At 39.1% G+C, this 24,246-nt stretch overlaps 1 protein-coding gene across 11 annotated transcripts in view; it reads left to right on the top strand.

The window, feature by feature from the left end:
• Positions 1–2,075: 2,075 nt before the first annotated feature.
• Positions 2,076–24,246, top strand: part of scalloped (TEA domain transcription factor 1 homolog scalloped) — a 265,722-nt gene continuing 243,551 nt past the window's right edge. For 5 of the 11 annotated variants that reach the window (XM_067096667.1, XM_067096664.1, XM_067096666.1 and 2 more), the window contains exon 1: positions 2,232–2,557. The gene's annotated coding sequence lies outside the window, so the exon portion shown is untranslated. Of the gene's footprint in view, positions 2,558–24,246 lie in introns of all 11 variants that reach the window. The other 6 variants (XM_067096659.1, XM_067096663.1, XM_067096655.1 and 3 more) reach the window with 6 other exon arrangements.

Genomic DNA, 24,246 nt, shown 5'->3' with positions numbered 1-24,246 from the left:
ATCGTTCACTCTTCAAGGATTTTTTCCTTAAAAAAATTCAGTCCACGTTTCCATTTTGAATCGGTGTAATGAAAAAGTAAAACTTAATTTGTTTTTATTGATAATACGTACGGTAATATCACTGAATTAATTTCCATTTGACAAAAATACGCATACGCGCACTTCCTTATAAATAAACAAATAAATAAGATTATATTCACTCGCATCCGTACATGTGCAAATCAAGGCGAATTGTATTTCATTTGCGTCAATAAATCCTCGTCATTTGAAATGCTTCTTAACAATTACCAAGGGTAATGAAATAGCTCGTAAAAAAAACTTTTCCTTTTTTTGTGAGCTACCTGCGTCGGTCCATATAAGACAGGTGTTAGCGATAGCTTTACCTGTGACAGAATATGCTAATGAAACGAGATATTACTCCCCGTGGAACACGAAACAGCCGATGCGAAATGATAGGCGTGAGTGAGTTTCCGGTTTAAGTATTTGATTAAAAGTTCCATGCATAATTGGTGCAGTAATAATAATAATAAATAAGTTTATTGTAACTGTCTTCACTAGAACAACAGTAATAACAAATAAAAATAATAATTTAATAATTATACATTATCATTGTGTATCAGAAAACGTGTATTTCGATCACTTTGCACCGGGAAGATCCGTCAATTACAGTCTATCACTTCATCTTTTTCACTAGTACCACCATCACCGTCATGATTGCTAATCGTATAATAATCACTGTCAACGATACTGACATAACAGTTACGTAATAATATACACAACGGTAAGGCCTACGAACTATATAACTGTACTGATACCCGCATTATTTCAAAGATCGTCGTCGATACCTTTGTGTACCCATTCAGCGAAACGGACTGTTTACAAACATTGCCTCGGCGACTCAGTTGTCCGCGGTCTACGTAATGAAATCGTTTCGACAAGAAAACTCAACTTCACATTATAATTTTTGCTCGTCCGCTCGCTCTCCAGCAGTCCTTGTCCATCTTCAGCGCAGCCCCATTCTTACCTGCGAAAGACGGGAGAGAGAGAGAAAGAGAGAGAGAAAGAGGGAGAGACCGACCCTGCATCACCCCCAACCTCATGTGACCTAATGCCACCTCTCCCAGGACTCACCTGGGCGGAAACAATCAATATCAGGAATCAGCGTTAATTTTTACGTTGGGACTTTCTTGACGAACGGCAGAGAAAGACAGACAGAAGGGCTTCCGTATTTGTTTTTCGAGTCTTGGAAGCTTTATTTACGCTGCAAATTTTGTTACCACATGAGCCGGGTTTGGTAGCACATGTGGGTGTGTGTGTGTGTGTGAGTGTGGAGGGTCAGAAAGGCGCGATCTGCTCAGGTAGTCTCTCTCTCTCCCTCTTTCTCTCTTGCTCGACTCACCGGGAATGGACGAGTTGCCAGGTCTCGCCAGCATAACCCAAAAGCTAGACTCCCCCTCTTCATTCCCCCTCCTCTGCTTCCTCGTCCCTGCCTCCCCCTCTCTGCCTCCCTTCCTCACCCCCTCAAATGCACACCAACCAAAACAGTTTATAATAGTGTGTTTTGTGTCGGCTGGTGAGGTCCATTAGACCTTTAATATATGGTTGTTTTGAAAAGTAGATTCTGTTTGCGAATATTGGCAACCTCAGGGAAACGAAATGAAATTTGTAAATCAGATCTGAAGACTGTTCCAGTTATTAACGGACCTCAAGCCTTCTCAAGGGGTTCCTCTGTCTTTGCCTAAATGCCAAGGCCACGGGTGTATCAACAGTGATTTGAATTCTATTCGTAAAAGACAGACACCGGGACCATTTGTTGATATTTCTTAACATGATGGATTTTAAAATACGAGATCGAAGAACCCCGGTTTTAGTGGTCACTTCAGTATAAATCCCTCCCCCACCCTGCTATTCCACTTACCTCCATCCCTCCCTCCCCCCTCATCCCCCATCTTTCTCTCTTTCTTGCTGTCTCCCGCCGTCTCCTCCTACCCCCTACATGGAGGGAACTAGTTGGCGGATGTGGAACTTATGTTCCATTATTTACTTTATACGGTAATGTATTTGGCATCTTTTTTATTACGCGAATCATTACTGTCGTCACATAAACCACCCGTGAGTAGAAGAGAACGCTCCAAATTGGGAAAGCGACGCCAGAAAATAGAATCCTGTAAAAGAGTAATCGGCAGCGAGTATTTGAGTAGTAGAGACAAACTACGAGAGACGATGAGTTCAGTTCACGTTCAACGTTCAAGCGGGAAGCTGTTGTACGGGATTTATTTTCCGACGTTGGTGCTTTGGGGCCCCTCTCGGTGTTGTCAAAAGCAGTGATCCAAGTTCTCAATTGAGTGTTGGTCGTTGGCGAACCCGACTTGAGAGTATTAAGGGGGAGTGGAATTTTAATGGCGTTGGAGTTTTGAGTTTTGAAACGATATACCACTGGTTTTGAAACAAGTGCGTGGAGTAAAGAAAGACAAGTTAAAAAATATAGAGTTCAGTGTTGGCAGGACCAGTGTCTGCCAACACTAACCCCCCTAGAGGCGCTTTTTTTTTATCGCAGGTAAGTAGGATTTTTCAACGTTGTGCTCTGCTTGATGATGGTGATAATCCTCCACTTTACATTTATTGGTGCATTTTAGATTCGACTGTGATTTCGGTGTAACCCTCCTCACCCAATCCTCCTGCCTCTCCTCCTACTCCTGCCTCTCCACCCACAGGCCATGCTCCTATCCCTTCACCCCCAGAAGCTCCTCTCACAGAACAACTAAACTCTATATTACACGTCTTGTAGACGGACGGACTCACTCCCCTACCAATTCAGATTTATCCTGATTTAGTGTCGGGGCCCCATTGCTCTTGCACGCCTTACGCCATCCTCTGCCTCGCTCCCTGGTCTTATTTTGTTGCCCCGTGCTGTCGTACACGACACTAAAGTTTGTTAGAACTTGGGCCATTTCTTCTATTTTTAGGTTACTTTGTTTTCACGGCGCGTGCTGTCTCCATCCATGCATTCACTCTGTAAAAAATCTCGGATGCCATGCCATTAAAATGCTTTTAAAACCCTAAATCTGTGTAAGAATGTATATCGAATGTACGTCACCCCTGTCAACTGACACAAGGCACAAATTTAGCAATAGCGAAAACCTGACCCATAAATTGTATGATTGGTTGGTGCCGAGAACGTTACACACACCAGGCAGGCCGTAAGACGGGACTGCTCAACAGTTGGAACCGAGTACGGCAGGCGTCCACTCCAGGTGAATAGCCAAAGCATGCTACATGGCAGGTAACATTATGGAAGAAGCTTATAAGCTTAGTCAAGAAAATGCGAAACCTTTTCTCAAGTGGACATTTTCTCGCCTTTGACAGCATAAAATCTCTTCCCTCCTCAGGCCATGCTTTTAAGATTAATTCAGCTCACATTCGTCGTGCACGTTTGCTGTCAGTGAACTTTAAAAGTAGGAAAATGGTAAGAAGTTTCTCAGCGCTGATGCAACCGCTACGTCAGCGATGTCGAGTTCGGTAGGAAGGTGGTAGCGTTGACTTGAAAAAGGGCCGGTACTCTTACCACCTGCCTTACCGTAGACCTATTTACCTGAGCGAAAAAGTCTGGGATTTCCTCCCCTGTAGATCTTGTCAACCTACAAACATTAACTGAGCGCTCTCGCTCTCTCTCTCTTTTCTTCTTTCCCTTTTCGGGCTACTTAGCTTAGGGGCAAGAGCTAATAACCAAAGGCAACCCCTTTAGCTGTGACTCATCATGCCCAGATAATACCGCAACATGAGAAAAAGTTGAATATGCTGCGAGCGGAAATAAAAGCCATAATTTTCCTTCATAACTGAAACCATGATACAGCTATTTAATCAAGAAACGCAGTCGAAATATTATGGGAATGCAAATTGAACAACTTTGCTGTTCACGGAGGGGGTGGGGGTTAGCCTATCAATGTCGGTGCGAGGTGCCAGGCTATTGCTGGCTACAGATAAGAAAGCCACTAATCATGGTTGACGTAACGTTTTGTGATGCAGCCTTGAATATCAATTCGTGTGAGTGTATTACTCGACTTTTATTTTTTCGTTTGTCTATCGCTATTGTCTTATCACCGACGCATCTAGGTTTAGGCTCATGTGTCGTTGATTTATTAACTTGCAATAAAATTCAAATGATATTTGTGTCAGTCCCGTCTTCGTCACCGACGTATTTTAGCTGTTTCGGGCAACTGTAGGAGCAAGAGCCCGTGTTGGTATAAGGCCAGCTTATTCGGCCACCAACCAACCCGACCATTTAAGCGTGTGTCATTGATCGCACGCGAAAAAAAAGACGAAGTGGATTGCGTATTATTGTTTGTCATATTTGTCACCGACGCATCTAGGTTACGGGATCGTGTGTGCCAAGGGGCTTATTTGAACGCTGAAGAGCAGCAAACAAAACCGAAATCGGCGTCGAGCGAAGTCAACACGCTCATCATTTTATGCATTAAAGGCAGCCCGCCCGGTTTGCCTCCGCTTGCATGGGCGCAGTCTGTGCCAATTACATTTGGGGATATCTACCTGTTGGCGGTTGTAGGACTCGCACACCGACCGCCCCCCGCCGTGTACCTCTCCCGCTAGAGAAAGAGCGACGAGGCTGGTCGGGGCTCGGTAGGGTGTGGGGTTGGGGGAGGAAGGAAGGAGGTCCGGCGCAAAGCATTCAAAAAGTTGTATTGTGGGCGGTGACGATTGTTATGATCACATGGGGGTGAAGAGGGGAGGGGGACTTCCATCGATTGATTTCTGGAAGAAATCTATCCGGCGATGAGTTTATTCACTCACCCGGGGGCTTCTGACGCCAGAATAATGATGTCTTCATTTTCCCTCCGAGTACAGAAATGTTCTCGTGGGACCTTTCGCTGTCTTATCGCTACGCCATCACACAGCGATCTGAGTTCCACTAGCTTCGTTTTTAATAAGAAAATGTATTTCAATAGTCGATATCGACCTTATCGACCGCAGCTGCAACTGGCCATGTATTGGAAGTTAATGAACTTGGTCAAGAAAACTTGCTTACCGTTAACATTATTTTTTTTATTTTTGAAATGTGCAGATTGTTGAATACTGTTGGGAATTGATTTTCACTATGAAAAATTAAAGGGTAGAGAGCAATTTCATATATTGTGTGCGGCCGCTCGCTCGTGTGTATAATACACGAACATTGACGGGCATAAAAGATGTTTCTTGTCCGCTTAATATTTTATCACCAATTTACATCGACCAGAACAGTAGCTCAGTGGAAGTTGTTGGTTATTTCGTGGGGGAGGGTGTGGAGAGGCAGGGATCATTCCGTTGGCTTTCATTGTGTTGTAGCGATCGGATTCCTCCTAGTTGTGAAGTTGTAGGAAACTGTACGTACCTGACATTTAGGAGAACCCAATAGTTTGTGAATAATTAATATCGGTGTCCCCTCCCATAGCTAGCATTTCTTTTGTTTCATTTTATTCTTTGTCTCCTCTCTTTCTCAAAAAGGAAATTTTTGCTGTAACCCACTGGGTTAACTTGGAGAAGTTCGGACAGACCGTAGCGTATGCCGATGCTCAAGATGATATATACATTTTATAAAACTGGCGTAACAACAACTGTGGTCAGCGACGTCACACCGATGCTTATTTAGAGTGAGGTGTTAACAGGGTCAGGTAGCATTGTAAAGATGAGATATGATTAGGCCTAGTTTAGTCATAGGCTAATGTTGCCAGTTCTTATGGTTCAATATACTCGTACAGTAATAACTAAGGCGTGTTTTTGAATTACTTAATACATACGGGACTTGAGGCAAATCGAATAAAATAGAAATAGACGTAATATGGAACAGAATGCACAAATGGATGAAGTAACATTAGATAGAGAAACGATTAATGAGGTAGTGTCTTTCATATTGTTAAGGAACAGTGATATCCAATACCGGTTCCCTCGGGTTGGAGTTGTAGAAGACTAAAAAAGGCATATCAAACATTTGTCGGGCAGATTAAGATTAGGAAATCAAACAGACTGATACTGCATAATAACTAGGTTTATACATGGTAGTACGATCTCCGTTTTACGGGAATGAATGTTGTTATGATTATGAAAATAGAAGAGATTCTGTTTATGAGACATTAAAGTAATAAGTCATATGACAGGATAGAATTGAATAAATACCTCAAGGAAAATCACTAAAGTTTCGTATGTACAGCAGATGAAATGATGTTGAACGGGAGATGAAGATGACAAGAACGGATTGTCAGATTGGTTCCTGAGGGCACCAGGAGTGGCAGAAGACCCAGGTGAGACGGGGGAAGGCTGAGATATAAGTGGAAGTGAAATCACCAGACACGAATTGTAGAATTTCAGATCTTTCCGTCGGGCGGCGTTGAAATGGCGTGTTTATGTAGGCATATATATATATATATATATATATATATATATATATATATATTATTGACACACACAATAATATATATATATATATATATATATATATATATATATATATTATTATGTTGCTTTAAAAATTAATGGTAAGAGGTACAAAACTGTATTTTAACGACGGTTTTATGACATTATCTTTGTCGTCTTGTGAGCTCGCCACGAGAGAGATTATAACTCGAATGCGGATAAGAAAAAAAATTCTGAAAAAAAGAAAAAGTTTGTCTGCTATCTGTAAAGAACCTTGGCAGAGAGAGTTAAGCTAACGCAAGGAATATATTTATTTATTTTAAAACTTCCTATGGAAGAAAACGCGGCTGCCACATCCTCATATGTTATACATATCGGAGTCTTCGGCTTACAAGACGAGCTTCCATCCAAAACCTTCCCATCACCACCAGTCGGTGACGCAATGGCTTCCGTAATACGTATGGGAAAATAATCATAATATTACAACCCTTATACATTATATTTTTGAGAAGAAGATTACCGTTATCGCGTGGAGTAGTTTCTCACCTTATAATGTACGTAGCGTATATGAAATTATTTTCGGAAGGATATATTACAAAAGAATTTATCTCACGACAGGTTTAGATTCTTCTAAAATGTTTTCTTTATACATTATATCAAACTATTCAAGAAAACGGTAAATTATAACAAACCAATAAATAAGCAAAAGATTATATGAGGTTAGTCTAGGGAAATATGAAGATGATGATAGTTTCTTTAAATAATTTGTTTTGCCCAGATGAGTCTTGTTAGTTTGCTGTAAAAGGAAACTATTGAGATGGCTTTGTCTGTCCGTCCGCACTTTTTCTGTCCGCCCTCAGATCTTAAAAACTACAGAGGCTAGAGGGCTGCAAATTGGTATATTGATCACCCACCCTCCAATCATCAAACATACTAAATTGCAGCCCTCTAGCCTAAGTAGTTTTTATTTTATTTAAGATTAAAGTTAGCCAAAATCGTGCGTCTGGCAACGATATAGTACAGGCCCACCACTGGGCCGTGGTTAAAGTTTCATGGGTCGCGGGTCATACAGCATTATACAGAGACCACCGAAAGATAGATCTATTTTCGGTGCACTTGATTATATGCTGTACAGGAAACTCGATTGTGCCGAAGAAACTTCGGCGCATTCTGTTCCTGTTTTTGTTAGCCTTCAGTTTCAGGAAACGGACAAAAGGCTTTCGCTATGTTACTGGAATGAGAATACACAGTATTGCTTGAATTAACGGGATCCATACAGGCATTGTTATTAGTTCAACTTTCCTTCACTGTTAGATTGTATATAGCGGTATTGCACGCTGTTACCCTCTATTCTTGTTGAAAGATTATTATTGCCTGTGTTGATAGAATTTTTCAATACTTGTGTATGTATTATTAGTGTTGCGATTCTTATAAAACTGAACATCTCATATTACGTTACTTTTATTTGTCGTGTGTTTGAATTTTCCTATTTTTGTAGAGCAGTGCATTGAAAAATCCGGAGCGTACAGAGCTACCTGCTTTCGTTAAGATATCAGGTTAACGCCTACACTAAAGAATAGTCCCATAGTTCCTTCCGTTTCTTATCGCGTGTGGCACCGGCGTTGCAACCTTGTTGTTGAACAGAGTACCGTATTGTATTGGTGCAGTAGGAGCCTTTGTACTTGTAACCGACGGCGGCACCGAGGTCTTTGCTCATTACTATAGTAGCAAGCGTTCGTTGACATTTATCGAACCTTGAAATAGATCCCTCGTTAATAATCGAAAGGTTAACGTTCTCTCTCTCTCTCTCTCTCTCTCTCTCTCTCTCTCTCGTTACATCTTATGCCGTTGGTTTAGGTTTTCTTGGGATATATCTTTGAAGTTCGTAAGATGTTTATCGTATTTTACTATTGTGTACGACGAAAATCTTCTCTTGAACGAAAGCTTTCGGAAGTATTGAGGCCAAATCATTTATTTCTCCTAATTACCCGTACGGCAAACACTTAACGAGATAAACGGCGTACCTCTCTCGCGGGGTTGTGAAAGAAAGCAACAACGACAACCCGTCCTTCTGCTGCTCTTTCCCAGAATTCCCAGAAACGTTTTTAGACTTATAAATTGACTGGGTCCTTCCTCTCTCAACATCTTGGCTTGAAAAAACCTTTTTACCGGAGTCATTGCTTACTCAAGCGGCTGTAGTGGAGGTGAGGCCCTCTCCTCCCTTCTCCTCTCCACGCTTCTCTCTCTCTCTCTCTCTCTCTCTCTCTCTCTCTCCCTCCCCCCCTCCCCTCACCCCTTTCCTTATACTCCATTGGCTTCTCTTACTCCTTCATCTTTGGCCGTCCGAAATGATATGAAAATTCGGCTGAAATACTACGGGCAATTGAAAAAAAAAGTATATATTTTTTTCCGACGCACTAACGGGGTTCCGCTCTTTGCTCGTAAGGGAATCATAAAAATGAAGGCGCAGTCTCGGGAAGTTTTGGCTAGATAACACTGTTTTAGAGTATTGCTCTGGGCTAAATCTGCGATTTTTTTTTTTTAGCCTTTTTATTTTCTCGTGAATACAGAGGAAGACTTGATCGTAAACGGGTTATTGAGGGCCGGAGAACTTATTTAATTATGATTTTTCTCGTTTGGGGTGGATGTCTGAAGGGTGGAAGAGTCTATAAGATGTAAATTGATAGGCCTACGCTTTGACACTTTTATTGCGTTTGTCTGTTGTACGATCTGAGCGGTATCTGTTAATTTTCTTGAATATGATTAATGGTAGTCAAGAGAGTTGTTATTCTCTGGTGTTTGTGGCAGTTTGTGATGCATTTTGTGCGTTAATGCGAAAAAAAGTAGCAGAAATAATTATTTTACGTACTTCAGTCAATTTTTTTCAACTTAGGCGCTGGGTATTGTAAAGGTAATCTAAACTGTTTCGTCTTATGTACATTAAACATGAAAAGATTTAAGAGATTGTTATTTTTTCCCAGCGTGGGTTAGGCCTAATTCTAAGTCCGTCCTTTTTTGGAGGATCAACTAGACCAAGGTCTTATCTCTCGGTTTTAATCGGGGAGAACATCGCCTTAGCCTTGGGCTCAGCCAAAGAGGTTGGGTTTAGATGAAGAGAAGCAGACTGTATTTAAGGGCGCAGTTTATAGGCCTATCAATTAAGCGGACATTATACCTAATTCATTTTTATTTTATATCTGGTAATTGTGCTGTCTAGGAGTGAGATATAGTACTATGCTTTGAAGGACTGGAGATATTGTTGTCATCCGTCTGTTATGTAATATCTGAATGGTTGATTGAGTCATGTAAACTGGATTTGCAAGGAGTATGTTCATCGACGCTGTAATATTTGTGTGGAAAAGGTATTGTTAAAAAGCGCAGGGTAGCTCCACGGGCTTAGAAACCGTGCTGGCATAAGGACCGCTGATGTAACAGCCAACAACAATGTGAGCTATATTGATTCGCCTCAGATCTCTTTGCGGAGTTGACCGCGTAACCGCAATTTGCCATGGAAATGACAAAAATTACGTTTACATGCTGATTTGATACCGAGTAGAAGCGAAGTAAGTGATGATCGCTTTATCGAGGTTCTGTGTAGCTTAATGTCTTTTGAAACTGATTTTTTTTTTTTCTCGTTTAACGCCCCGCATTGTTTTTCCAAAGGAACTCCGCAGCTGTTTAGCCAGATATCGTGTTGCCTACACATTAGCCGTGCGACTTACGCTAGTGGTAGTCGTTTAGAAGCTAAGCCATTATTATGAATAATTATGAGTATGGACGTAGGTACGCTACCGCTTAGAGAATGAATAGTGAGTTAGTCAAGACTTGTAACGTCTGTTCATCATATTAATAAATGATAATTATTTTCAGCACTTTCGATCTTACCGAAGATATGTTGAACAGAGGGATTCAAGATTGAAGCCTCTCTCTCTCTCTCTCTCTCTCTCTCTCTCTCTCTCTCTCTCTTTGAGTGACAATGCATGAACGGAAAAGGAATGAAATCAATTGTGAGGAAATACCGGTCGTTTCTTTTTGCAATGCAAAAGAAGTATACCGTATCCGAGATTAGAAATCCGGCAATTAAAACTTTTATTTTGGTCGGGGTCGGTAAGTTTTTCCTCGGTTGGTTCTTTCAACCTTCCTCCTCCCCTCCTTATCCATTTCCCCCCCAATTGATGTGCAGCTCTCTCTCTCTCTCTCCTCTCTCTCTCTCTCTCTCTCCTCTCTCTCTCTCTCTCCTCTCTCCTGCATAGTCCCAGATCACTGCGGGTAAATCAAATATCGGACGATTAATGGCGTAGTGTAATTATAATCTCAAATGGTTTTTGCGATCTCCGTTGTTCATTTCAGTTATACCTCATTCTTCGTAAGTTTTAGCTCCATTTTTTTTATTTAGTACGTAGCTGAGCCGTATGCAAATTGAGTTCCATATTTAAGAGTCATTACATGTCGTCAGCGGGTTAGGACTATGCGGGCAGTTATTAGTGAGCATCGTTTCTATTAGCCTATAGTGGTAGTAGTACTAGTAGCAGATTCATGGCGCTCGTCAAAGGGACCATTTGTGTCCCAGTCTTTATATTTTTACGAGGGCATTATGGGCCCGTAAGGGATTTTTTTTTTAGGAAGTGTGGAGGATGGTTGTAAAGAATGAATGCATACGGGCTGCTTACGAAAAATTGTACGGGAATTATCTGCCCACTGAGGAACTAGAATTAAAGCGATTGGTGGTAGTTTTTTTTTTTTTTTCGTGAGAATGCTTTATCTAATTTAGCATAAGACGGCGGTCCCTATTTACTCCTGCGCTAATCTGCACCTGTTCCTGGCGGGTATTGTTATTTCATAAGACTAACAGATTTGTTTTTAATGTTAAAGTAAACGCTTCACACCATCTTTGAACGGCCTGACGGCGATGAAGGGCTTTCCCGGCCCCGGCACTTTGTAGGAGGTATATAAACATTATTTTTATGATGATGCCTAGACTTTTTTTTTTTTTTTTTTTTTAGTGGACGTTGGTTTGTTTATTTTTATTGCCGGCATTGTAGGGGAGACAAAACTCCCTTGTAGTCAAGCGCGCGAATTTGGCAAGTGCGATTAGGCCTATGGGCCACTTTGTTGCACGTGGCGAAAGTGCCTGAAGGGTAATAATGATTAGCGAGGATGATTAATTATGGGATTAATTCGCACAACTGGCGTATCAGCATCAAAGATCATCTTCGATTGCTTGATGGGGGTGGATTGGTGGCGGATGGGAGGGGGGAGGAAATGCTTTTATTTTATTGTTGAATCGTGTTGGTTATCTTTTTGAATTACTCAAGGGAAAGAAGGCGAATGTTTATGCCTATTATAGGCCTACAGAAAATCATGCGCATAGCTTTTTTTTTATTTATTTATATATTTAAAATATTGTGCACACAGACATGGCTCACAGATGTCGGAATTATTATGGTTTAGCTTATATCAAGTTCAAGTCCAAATTTCTGTGGCAGTGGGATACCTTATTAAGTCATGCAGCTCTAATTTGCCTTGTGATGTGACATTTATCAAGGGATCTCCTGAATGAGCAACCAAGGCGAACTCTGGTCTAAAAAGGTCAAGAGTATGGAGAACTAGAATCAGAGAAAAAATTCCACAGCTTGGCGGTAGAAGAAAAGAGATAAAGACTAGTAGACAGATCGGTGGGGATACCGCCAACTTTTTTTTCTCTTGCTTTCTAACGGTTCCAGATGAGTCACTGTACATAGTCCTGTCATCGATACAAACAGTTACTTCCGTCAATGCAAACTTTTTTGTTTTTTTCCCGATCCCAGTTATGCTTGAGTTTACGTAAACTTTCTCATCCCAGTCCGTTTGTGTGTTGATAGTTTTTATTAAAAATAAATTGACAAAAATATGACCAGTAAAAACAGCTTGGGTAAGACAGCTACGTGCGGCAAGATTAGAAGGATTTGAGAGTTGTGTTAAAAAGAATGATACAAAGGGGAGGACGCGAAAGGGGGAAATAGAGGGATGGAATAAGGAGAGAAGGGATAAGAGGGAAGAGGGAGGACAGAAGCAGAACTAAAATAGACGGCGAGAGACGGAGTAGCGTGGAAGTTCGCGATCGCCAACCGGAGACGCGGGACGTTGAAGAAGGAGTGTAATTTTAATGTAGTGACTGATTGATGGATCGATTCGGTATGCTGACGTGATAACGACAGAAGACAGCGGCGCTGAAAACGCCTCTTAAATTTACTTGAAGGGTCTTAAGTGTAGGTATTTCAGTGATAATGATAATATTGGTATTTATGAAAATTTATTAGAGGTAACAATTGAAAATGCGCCGCGACGTGACGTAAAGAATCGTGCACGTTACGTGAAAATCACGAGCCCAGAGTGATTTCGATATTACCGGATGGAGAAATAATATTCTTTGAGCGTGCTCGCTCAGTATTGGGTCAAAGATGTCCATGCTCTCTCTCTCTCTCTCTCTCTCTCTCTCTCTCTCTCTCTCTCTCTCTCTCTCTCTCTCTCTCTCTCCAGATTATGCCTTTGATAAGGGTGGGCTTTGGATGCATATCGAGATCCTCCTCCTCCTCCTCCTCCTCCTCCTCCTCCTCCTCCTCCTCCTCCTCCTCCTCCAGCCCTCATCTGCATGTGGATTCGCCCCTTTCCCTCTTCTGATACGATTGGGCGAATCTCCCCCGTCTGTCATTAAATATTCATGATGTATGATTCAATACTGTTTCGCCAATTCATCGTCAGGTCGCGTCATTTGCATTCATATTATTGTTCGTCTCTCTCTCTCTCTCTCTCTCTCTCTCTCTCTCCTCTCTCTCTCTCTCTCTCTCTCTCGTGTGTGTGTGTGTGTGTGTGTGTGTGTTGGGGGAGGGGTTTGTGCCTGCAAATTTACAGGAGTGCAAGGGATTTTATTAAGTGACTCAGATTTTAAATTTTTTCCGAATATTTACAAGTCTGTGGTTCTCGAAGATTTGCCCATGTAACATTAGCTGTATAATTTTTAGTAATAAAAAAGTATGAAATATATTTACTTACAAATCTAGCTAGAAATTCTAGTTCGCTTCTCAAACTTTTGACACCAACATGGGAAGCAGTAGATTAACTTAGCGTAGCTGACATTAATGCAGGGATGTTAAAACCCTTTACTTTGAATTAAGTAAATAAGGGAGAGAGGATGGGGTCAGGGGACACTTTATAAAATATTCTATAATAGGTCCAGGCTTTACTTGGAATTGGAAGTAAGTGGGTTATGGAAGGAGGGTGGGGACGGAGAAACTTGAAAGAGTATTTTATAATCGGTGAAGGCTCACTTGGAATTGTAAGTAAATTGGGTAGAGAAGAAGTAGAGTTTATGATGGGGACACTTATAGAATATTTTAGGATTTTATATAACGGGTGAAGGATTTATTTAGAATTAAACAGGTTACCGAAAGGGGAGACGGAAACACTTACAGAATATTGTGTATAATCAGCCGAGACTTTACTTAGAATTATAATAAATAGGGCGGAGAAAGAGAGGTGACGGGAACATTTACAGAATATTGTATAATCAGACAAAAGGCTTTACTTGGAATGGTAAGTCAACAGGTTACAGAAAGAGAGGTTGGGACGGAGACACTTACAGAATATTGTATAATCAATCAAGGCTTTACTTAGCATTGTTGTAAATTGAGTGGAGTAAGAGAGGAGGTGACAAGGACATTTACAGAATATTGCATACAATCACTCAAGACTTTTCCTAGAATTATAAGTAAACAGGTTATAGAAAGAGAGGTGGGGACGGAGACACAGAATATATATTGTATAATCGGACAAGTAATGTTTTAGAAACGGCCAAAGTTTTATATAGCCTACTTAGAATTGTAAGTAATATTTTAGAAACGGCCGAGGCTTTACTTAGAATTATAAGTAATATTTTATAAACGGCCAAGGCTTTACTTGGAATTTTAAGCAAATATGTTATAGAAAGAGAGGTGGGGACGGGGGACATTACAGAATATAGTATAATCGGACAAGGCTCTACTTAGAATTATTGTAAGTAAATAGAGCGGAGAAAGACGGATGGGACGAGAAAGGACACTTACAAAAATAATGAGTAACAGGTCAAGGCTCCACCTTCGCCTGCACGCACAAAAAAAAAAACATTCAGTCGTACCTATTTCCGCTAGTGTTACATTACTTCAACATTTTCTTGGTGTCATTCTCAGCCTGCATCAAATCTCTAAATTTGTCGAGTCATTTAAGTTACGTGCATCGGTTAAGGATTTTCTATTTTTATTTTACTTTTATTTGTTTTGGGAGGCCATTGCTTCATCGGCTGACGGCAGGTTTCGTGCGTCTTCTTAATATTTATGATTGTGAATTGGGGTTGCAATGTGTTATTTGCATCACCTACGTAAATTCGATGACGGACGGCCGTATTTCTTGAAATTGTATATTTTTTTAACAGTAGCTCTCTCTCTCTCTCTCTCTCTCTCTCTCTCTCTCTCTCTCTCTCTCTCTCTTTCTATATATATAGTATATATATATATATATATATATATATATATATATATATATATATATATATATATATAGAAATCTGCTAAATAAAGGACAGAAAGTCAAAAGGCCTGCAGCACTTTCCTGTTTTCTCTTTCCTCGTGGATTTTGTCTTATTTATATATTCATCACGTTGTACATTTTCGTGATTCAGTTATACATAGCCTATATATATATAGTATATATATATATATATATATATATATATATATATATATATATATATATATATATATATATATCTCTATATATAATCTATACACATATATATACACCATATTATATACATATATAAATATATGTATATGTATGTATGCCAGTAAGGGATGTTATATTATGCATTGTAACTGAAAACCCGCTGAATAACGTACTCAGTTCTTAGAAATGCGCCGATTTCCCATAAGCAAAAGCCAGTGTTTCTTGAAGGAGCAACATGTATTGGGTTCCTAATTTCCCATTAAGGACAACCGAAACATTACCTCGCCCGCAACTGCTGGGCAGTATAGTAAATGCCCGGCCCCTCTGTAAAATAATCCACTCGGCGATATTTAAACCCGGGTGCGATACCATTCATCTGAGCGGGTTTTATTGGTTTCGATATTAATCAACATAGCTGTATTGGGTTCGATGCAGTGCTTGTCAGCGCAGTAGGATTTTGTTGGTTACGATATCAAACGGGAGGTCGACGCGGCATTTTACCGGTTACGGAATCGAACTGTCGATCAAAATAGTATTTTGCTGGTTGTATAATCTCGAACAGTTGATCAACGTATTATTTTGCTGGTTACAGAATAGTGTACTGTGGCAGTTGCAATAGCAAGGTTGACTACCACATTATTATGCCGCTTGCAAGATCAACACAATTGTTTAACTACTCATAGTATGGAGCAGTCGATCAACATTGTATGGTGCCAGTTACGGTATCAAATTGTCGATTGACCTACTATTTTGACGGCTACCTAATTGAGTAGCCTATTTTATAGTACAATAAGACGGGCACTAAAGGTAATACGTCCTGTACCGTACCTGTCAGTTAGTAGGTAACAGCTATATTTCATCTGTTACCACGCACATCGACCAGATACCGAAGGAGCATTGTGCTGTTAATTAATAGTGGCTGTGCCGATTACAGCATCGAGTTATTTAACAAAAGCGATATTGTACCGGCCACGATAACAATGAACGCAAGCAACCTGGCGATAATAATGCACGACGCAGATGCCTAAGTCTTCAGTGCTTTCATTCCGTCGATGCGTGCTTGCTTGCCATATGATATGGTACATAACATACACAAGTAATTCTGACACGTCTCCGAATTGGTCGTTCTTGTCTAACACACGACCACCTAATCCACATAGCCTAATCCTGCTTCTGAGTGCTCAGAATGTAAAGTAAGGATAAGAGTTAAACATTTATTGAGTGAATGTTCAAAGTATGATCAGCAGCGAACATCGTCAAGTTTTGGAAATAAATCGATCAGTGAAATTTTGTCAGAAACTTCAACATTTGAATTAACCCAGTTATATAGTTTTGAAAAATTGTAATTTGTTTGACAGTATATAAATAAAAAAATATAAATCAAAACAAATCCTTCGGGCCAACCATGTGAGAGCTGGTGATCAGCTGGGTGGCCTGGTAAAACGGTTTTAATAATAATAATAATAATAATAATAATAATATTTTTAAGATGAAAGCTTCTATAAAATTCTATTCGAGCCTTTAACAATTAGCTTATATTATTGTGGACCCTTTAGAACAGAATAATAATAATAATAAAAATAATAATAATAATAATAATAAAATAATAATAATAATATAATAATAATAATGATAATAATCTGCTTAACCGTTTTAAAAAAACCGTCTTCCAGATCATGATTGATTTGTTTATGCGGTGTTGCGTTGCAGCGACTATGGTCAGTGGACGAAGGCCTTCCAGACCAGTATTTTATTATCTCATTTTTTCCGCTTCGATAAATGAGAGGTGGGGGAGAGGGGTGGGGGGAAGAAGCAGGTGTTTAAACCTATGTCCATCCTCCGTATTGTTTTGGAAACCTCAGTTAGCCTGAGAGAAACTTAGTAACCGGTTTGGTTGGTTGGAGATCTGGCTACTAAGATTGACTCAGGAAGAGTAACGTTATTATTAACATTGTGTTTGGAATTAAGTTTCTCTGGTGTTTGTTTTGAGATTAATTTTGTCCGAAGTTAGTGATGAAATAAAAAAAAAACGAAAGGAAAGATGTGAAAGCTTGGTCACATTCGAGAAGGAATTAAAAGACACTTTGTTTATAAACAGTTGTGACGCAGAAGAACAAGTTATACAAGAAAACTATAACATGCCCAAAAAATAGTAAATATGGTTTGCCCGATGGACCAAAATTGGGCCGATAGGAGGACCTCCAAAAATATGAAAACGAAAGTTACAGCAAAGAATTATTATATATATAATTTTATGTAGCTGTGGTTTAAGTTAACTTACGAACATTTTCAAACTACTCTGCCATCGATTTCTTTGTTCATAACATTCGTTATTTTCAGTTTTTCCTGATAAGCATCAGCAGTGCAGATCACCATCTCTCCCTCTGCCATATGTCAGGAACGTTAAAAGATAGCCTGAGAGAGAGAGAGAGAGAGAGAGAGAGAGAGAGAGAGAGAGAGAGAGAATATGGGGGAAAAAAGGGACACCTGGCCCTCATCCCTTATTGATCATTTTACGGTCACACCTGTCTTGTGCGTATTGCATGATCTGTGTCGCTGTCGAGCAAGGTTTTGTATCGTGGATATTATTGGCAGGAACTTCTCTCTTTTTTTTTGGCAATGATTAATTCACACACGAAATTCGTGTCCCTGAACTTTCCATGTCAGTCTTCGAATGCCGACTTGTTTATTTTTAATACAAGGAATTAATAGATTCGTTCCTTCACTAAGTCAGGCCCAGGGAACGGTGACTTAGTACACTCGTGATGTAAATCACCGCTATGTTAGGTTTTAGACTCTTCAATTGCGAAAGTGGATTACGCCAAGTTTTTGAGTGACGTGTTTGGAAGGTTCATCCTTTGCAGTATCGTAATTTGATCTTTTAGCATATGACTGATTTGAAATGATTTTAGCCTCTAGTAATTTAATTTTACTAATGTTTAACTCATCAGCTGAGTGACTAGATGCTGTTTGAGGATGCAAATGAGTAGAGTTAAATAGAAAGAACTTTTGATGGACGTTTTCTTCAAAGATGGTTGAAAGGAGATAGAAAATAGCATATAGATTTCAGTAGTCAGGTTCAGCGATTCGTTGCCTGTACTATACACTTATGCATTTCTGAAATCTGAATGTGTTTTTTGAAATCCGTGTGCGATATCGTGGCCTTGATATTTAATTTGTCATAGATGACCCTGTTTTTGTAAAAGTACATATTGCGGCATATGGAACTGTATAAGTTTTATCGATATCCGTTATATATATATATATATATATATATATATATATATATATATATATATATATATATATATATATATATATATATATATATATATATATAACTTTATCACATACACAATTGTTCTGTGCATTAGTAGAATTACTAAAAGGACCTCATTCAAACTGGATGGTTTTTTTTTATTCAGAAAAAGTTACAAGCTTTCCTGGACAAACAGTCCACATTATCAAGTATATCTAACACCATCCAGTTTGAATGAGGTCCTTTTAGTAATATATATATATATATATATATATATATATATATATATATATATATATATATATATATATATATATGCAGTATTACTATTCTGGGAGTGACTTAGGAAAAAGCTACTTGTTTGCACCTGCAACCAAAGTAAAAACATGTTTGTGTCTGTCATGGGATGATGTCTTGAAATTATGCTGTTCGTTTGCTTTGCCCGTAAGAAAAACGGTACAAAAATCAAGCTGGTCTTGACTAGTAGTTTGTTTTTTTAACATCAAACTTTAGAGTACGATGACCAGTATGTAACCGTGTTGTAGGCTATTAGTTTTTATATATATATTATTTTTTTACAATTTCTTGAACACTTTTATTTTTGGGGTTTACAGTTTGACGTGCTCACTGTATCAAATAATTGCTTGGGCAGTGTTCATTAGGCTATATGAGACCGGTAATTCCTGACAGAATATCTGCTGGGCCCTGGGTTTTAATAATAAGGAATATATAGCTTTTATTCCTGGTTTGGTAAACTTTCCAACGAATTTGTCAAGTTTCTGTAATTGTGGTTTGAATTCTAGCTGATATTTTCGGTGTTCCTAATTGATTATTTATTTTTTCAACTTTCATATACTTTTTCCTATAGTATTTTTTTTTATATTTAGTGGATGTGCTGTATGGTCTATGCTTTTTACCCATTTTGTTCTGTTAATTTACATTTTGTAGTAACAATTTAGACAAAACATGTTGCCTGATTATGATTTTACTTTGGCCTCTCTGTTAACGTATTTCATTTATGTATTATACGTTCATGCATAAATGCTTACATACATGTATACATACATACATACTGCTTTTAACGGTAAGGAGGGAGCGAGCCTCTCAGATCAGCTCAGCCACTCAGAAGAGGAGAGGTAGGGTACGGCACACGGCAACAGCTTTGTCGCAGCACCAAAAGTTCTGAGATGAACTGAAGGGAAATGACGGTGCTATTTGTAAGTTCATTCATGTCTTATCCGACTCCTCTGCAGTTGAAGGAAACTCGCGCAAGACTTAAGTCTCAAGGAGTCAAGATTGGTAGTGTGTGAATTTTCATTTGGAAATTGGGAGATGTAGGCCGTTTTAGACTGTACTGTTAAGGCTCTGCTTATCATTTAAAGTGAGAGCTTCCTATGAACGTGATTTTTGTTGACATTGCTTTTCTTTAACCTTTTTGATGCTGATAGTATGACGAGTAACGGTCACAGAAGTAGAAGTGATGGCAATAATTTGATTCTGATATAAGACGAACCCAGGCTTGTTGTGTTTTCAAATCTATTTTTAAACCAGTTTATCTCGGTGATAGACAAATGATAATAATTTACGCGTTCAGTAGATTGCTTCCTTTCACAAGTGCTCGGAAATCATTTGTAACTAATATAACCAAGTGATAATGTTCATTATGAAAGAACGATAATATACGCATAAGTCAGTGTGTTTCCCATCACGGAGTGAACATTCAGTCGATGAATACTAACGTGTTTGACAGAACTGCCTCGCTTGGAGCTGAATATTTCAGAATGTATGTGTTTTGGCACAAGACCATGAATACATCATGAAGCGGGAAAGGTGTGATAGCTGTGCACAGACACGTCTGTCCCCATGTGTTACCTGGTCCTAGGCTGTTGCCTCGGTATATAATTATGATCGGGTTTATCTTATTCCTATTTAGGAATTACCTGCTTTCGGGCGGAGGCTAATTATAACGATCCACCATGCATTCGGAAGTTGATTATATTTGTTGGAAGTTGTCAGGATATATTTCGGGACTGTGTGAAGCAGGAGAGTAGAATAAAAAATATATACTTCATTTTTATGTTAATGGCATCGATGTTGTTGTCGTTATGGTTGTGATTATTATCATTCGGGTCTTGATTGGTTAATGGATGGTGCTTATCGGAGAGGTCCTTAGCTTCCTGGAGTAGCCTATATATATATATATATATATATATATATATATATATATATATATATATATATATATATATATAGAGAGAGAGAGAGAGAGAGAGAGAGAGAGAGAGAGAGAGAGAGAGAGAGGGACTATCTATCATTCCTCCATAAAGTACGCGTATATGCGGTAATCACATTAAGTCTCCGAGACCATCGAAAATGTGGAAGAAACCGCTGGATGCTTCGGTTGTCCTTGCAGTGTTTCCCCACTTCTTCTATCTCCCGTATCTGGATTCGTGACGATGGGCCCTCCATAGAACCCATAGAAATTCGGCCAAATCGCAGCGGCCATGCCAAGCATTCCTAGCGTAGCGCGACAGGTTGTCATGGGAACTTCTTTTAACCGAAGGGATATATGGGTGTTGGTGGGGAGGGGTGGACCCCTAGTAGGTCTTGGGATTTTGGATTTAAAAGGACCTGTGGCCAGGTTTCTAATAGTTTCCTGTCGGTGTGTTGCCGTTCTTTGTGTAACGCACTTTGTAGTAAACATTTTCTCTGAATGTGACCTTTCGCTCCTGTCAAATGTCTGATAACGGTAAGATGTTTAGGCTATTGTTTGGCTTCGTCACGATTTTATTTCTCGCTGCTAACTGTATTATTGTTTTTAAATGTTGGTTTTTCTGAGATTCACACAAGAAAACTGCAGTTGTTTGCGTATACATTTTAGAATAATTATTTTGTTCCCAGTTTTTTTGGCTTTGTGATTATTTTTTCTAACAAAAACAAGATATAAAAGTTCCCTCCATCAGCCTGTAAATCAAACTTGCATTCATGGCTTCCCATCTATAGACACAGAGACACACCTTGTGTGTACTTTATTGGAATCGGTTAAAAAAAATGTCTTGGTTCCATAAAGGAAGCAGTGAAGCTGAAAAAGTTTATATGTAGAGGGTCGCCGGCAACTTTGGCGGGTCTGGGACAAAAGGCAGGAGTTGTTGGCCGTTACAACAGGCGGGGCGCGGCCGGTTTAAACCTTAACCCCGGCATAACGAACCCCCGGCTAATGCACGTCGCTCTCTTCCTCTTAAACGGCACAGAAAGGGGTACGTACAAGCGTCACGTCACTCTTGTGTCGTTGAGTTTGTTGCCATTCCCCTGATATATCACCGTCGACGTCGAGCGGTGTTTTTCCCCCACGGTTCTGCATGTGCGTTATGTCCTATGGCAGGCAGACTTGCCCAAGAAAGTCTTCAAGTAAGAAAACAAGGATCTCTCCTTCTTTCTCTCGCTTCCCTAGAAAGAAAGAAAGAAAAAAAGGTCTTTTCCAACTGCTGTTCAATATTTTCTAAGGTCTGTAGGGTAAAAGGGGAGGAGGAGGGTAAGAAAGATATAGGGGAAGTCGTGGAGGTCGTTATGAAGCGCTGAATAGGTAGGACAGGTAATATTGGCAACCGTTTTACCGTGGGCTCTCCCTCCCAACCCCTCCCTCACTCCCCATCACTTCCCCCCGCGGTGTTCCTTATCCCACATCCATCCCATCATCCTCCCCATCCTCCCCTGCCCCCTCGTGTTATCATCATCTCTCCTCATTCCCCTCCGTCCCCGTCCCCGTCCCCGTCCTCCTACCAAGATTACCTCACCGTCTCCAAAGCTTTGAGATTCTTCGTCGTCCTAGATGCCGAGTAATGAGGGTCTTTAAAACGCTTCAGGATGGTGGATGACACTATTATGAGATGAGAAGGGGAACTTTTTTTCATCTTGCCGTTAGTATATTCTCTTAATACTCACGTGGCTATATTTTAATCAACGGCCTCTTAACGATTTCTCAGGGAATTTAGGATGTACGGTTTCGACGGGAATTCTCTCACAAGGACGATTAACTTTCGATGACACATATAAATTAGAGATCTTGAAAATATTAGTTTTCAGTGAAAGGAGGATTATGAAGATTTTATTTTTAATGGTAAATGGGGTCTAGAATGTTATATTTGTATAATGATAAAGGGAATCTTGAAAATGTTTTTTTAAGATGCAATTGTTCGTAAAAGCTATAGATTTATAGGGTTCAATGATGAACGGTTCATCAAAAATATAGATTTCAATGATAAAATGGTTCTTGAGATCTTCATTTTTCAGCGATAAAGGAGATCCGGAAAATTATATTTTAATGGGGATTGTGAAAATGACTCATTTTTCTCGACGAAGACAGCGCGTGAATTTATAAAGATGTACTGTAAAATTTCTTACCTTCATATTACTTTTTTTTTTTTTAGCATTCTCATCGTGTAATTCCAAAAGTTGCAAGTCACCATGGGAGGTTTTCACTTGTAATGACATATTTTTTACGATGGTGGATGTGTAATATGGCCATAGAGTTAGCATTATGATTTGAAGACTTGTACTCTCTCTCTCTCTCTCTCTCTCTCTCTCTCTCTCTCTCTCTCTCTCTCTCTCTCTCTCTCTCTCCCCCAAATATATATACATATAGATAATATATACATATATATAATATATATACATATATACATACATACATTTTTATAGGCCTATATATATACAGTATATTAACTATATATATATATATATATATATATATATATATATATATATATATATATATATACTGTATATATATAATGCATACACACACAGTATATTAACTGTTCTCTCATCTGACATTGTTAAGCTATTTTGTGTCATAATGTGTACGTTATTTATATGTGCTATCCAACCTGCCTAGTATTTGTGCCTGCAAATTACCCCTATATATACTGTATCCATTCACTGTTAAGTGTCATTAGAAATGCAACTCACATGCTATGTACTGTATAGCATGTGAACGTATGCATAAGTCAAGTCATGTCTAATACAGCATGATATTTATATGGCCCTTTTTTTTATCTCCTCCAGTATGGTTGCTCCAACACGTGTCTCATTTTACCTTGAGATTGGCTCTCTCTCTCTCTCTCTCTCTCTCTCTCTCTCTCTCTCTCTCTCTCTCTCTCTCTCTCTCTCTCTAGGTAGTTATGTCATTTGAGACTTGATCTCATGAGCTGGAGAGCATGATTTCGCGTCTGATATGGTTGTACTTCAATATGTGAGTGTCATGCAAAGCTTCGCCTTTCAGACTCGGTAATACACGTGGTTTTCGGGATGTTTATGAGATTCTCCAAAATTAAAACCTATTTACAGTTATTCAGTTTAGTATTAGTGTTTTTTTTTCTATGAAGACCTTCTTCGCACTTCTAAACACACGTGTTGAATCGATTTTTAAGTTGAAACATGTCATGTTTCTTTGAAATTTGTTATTGGTCACACATCTTCCTGAACATGTTGAATTTTTTTTTGTTTTTTTTGTTTTTGGACATGTTAGATTTTTTCCAGAACATGTTAGATTTTTTCCTGAACATGTTATATATGTTTTTTCCTGAACATGTTAAAGTTATTTCTGAACATGTTATATTTTTTTTCCTGAACATGTTAAATTTCTTCCTGAACATGTGATATTTTTTCCTAAACTTGTTAAATTTCTTTTTGAACATGTTAGGTTTTTTCCTGAACATGTTACAATTCTTCCTGAACATGTTAAATTTCATCCTCAACATATATTTTTTTTCATGAACATGTTAAATATCTTCCTGAACAATTTAAATTTCTGTCAGGACATGTTAAATTTTTTCCTGAACATGTTA

Source organism: Macrobrachium rosenbergii, chromosome 53 (assembly GCF_040412425.1).
Source record: "Macrobrachium rosenbergii isolate ZJJX-2024 chromosome 53, ASM4041242v1, whole genome shotgun sequence".
Taxonomy (NCBI): Eukaryota; Metazoa; Arthropoda; class Malacostraca; order Decapoda; family Palaemonidae; genus Macrobrachium; species Macrobrachium rosenbergii.
The sequence above is the reverse complement of the archived record's forward strand: the minus strand, read 5'-3'. Positions and strand labels throughout refer to the sequence as shown.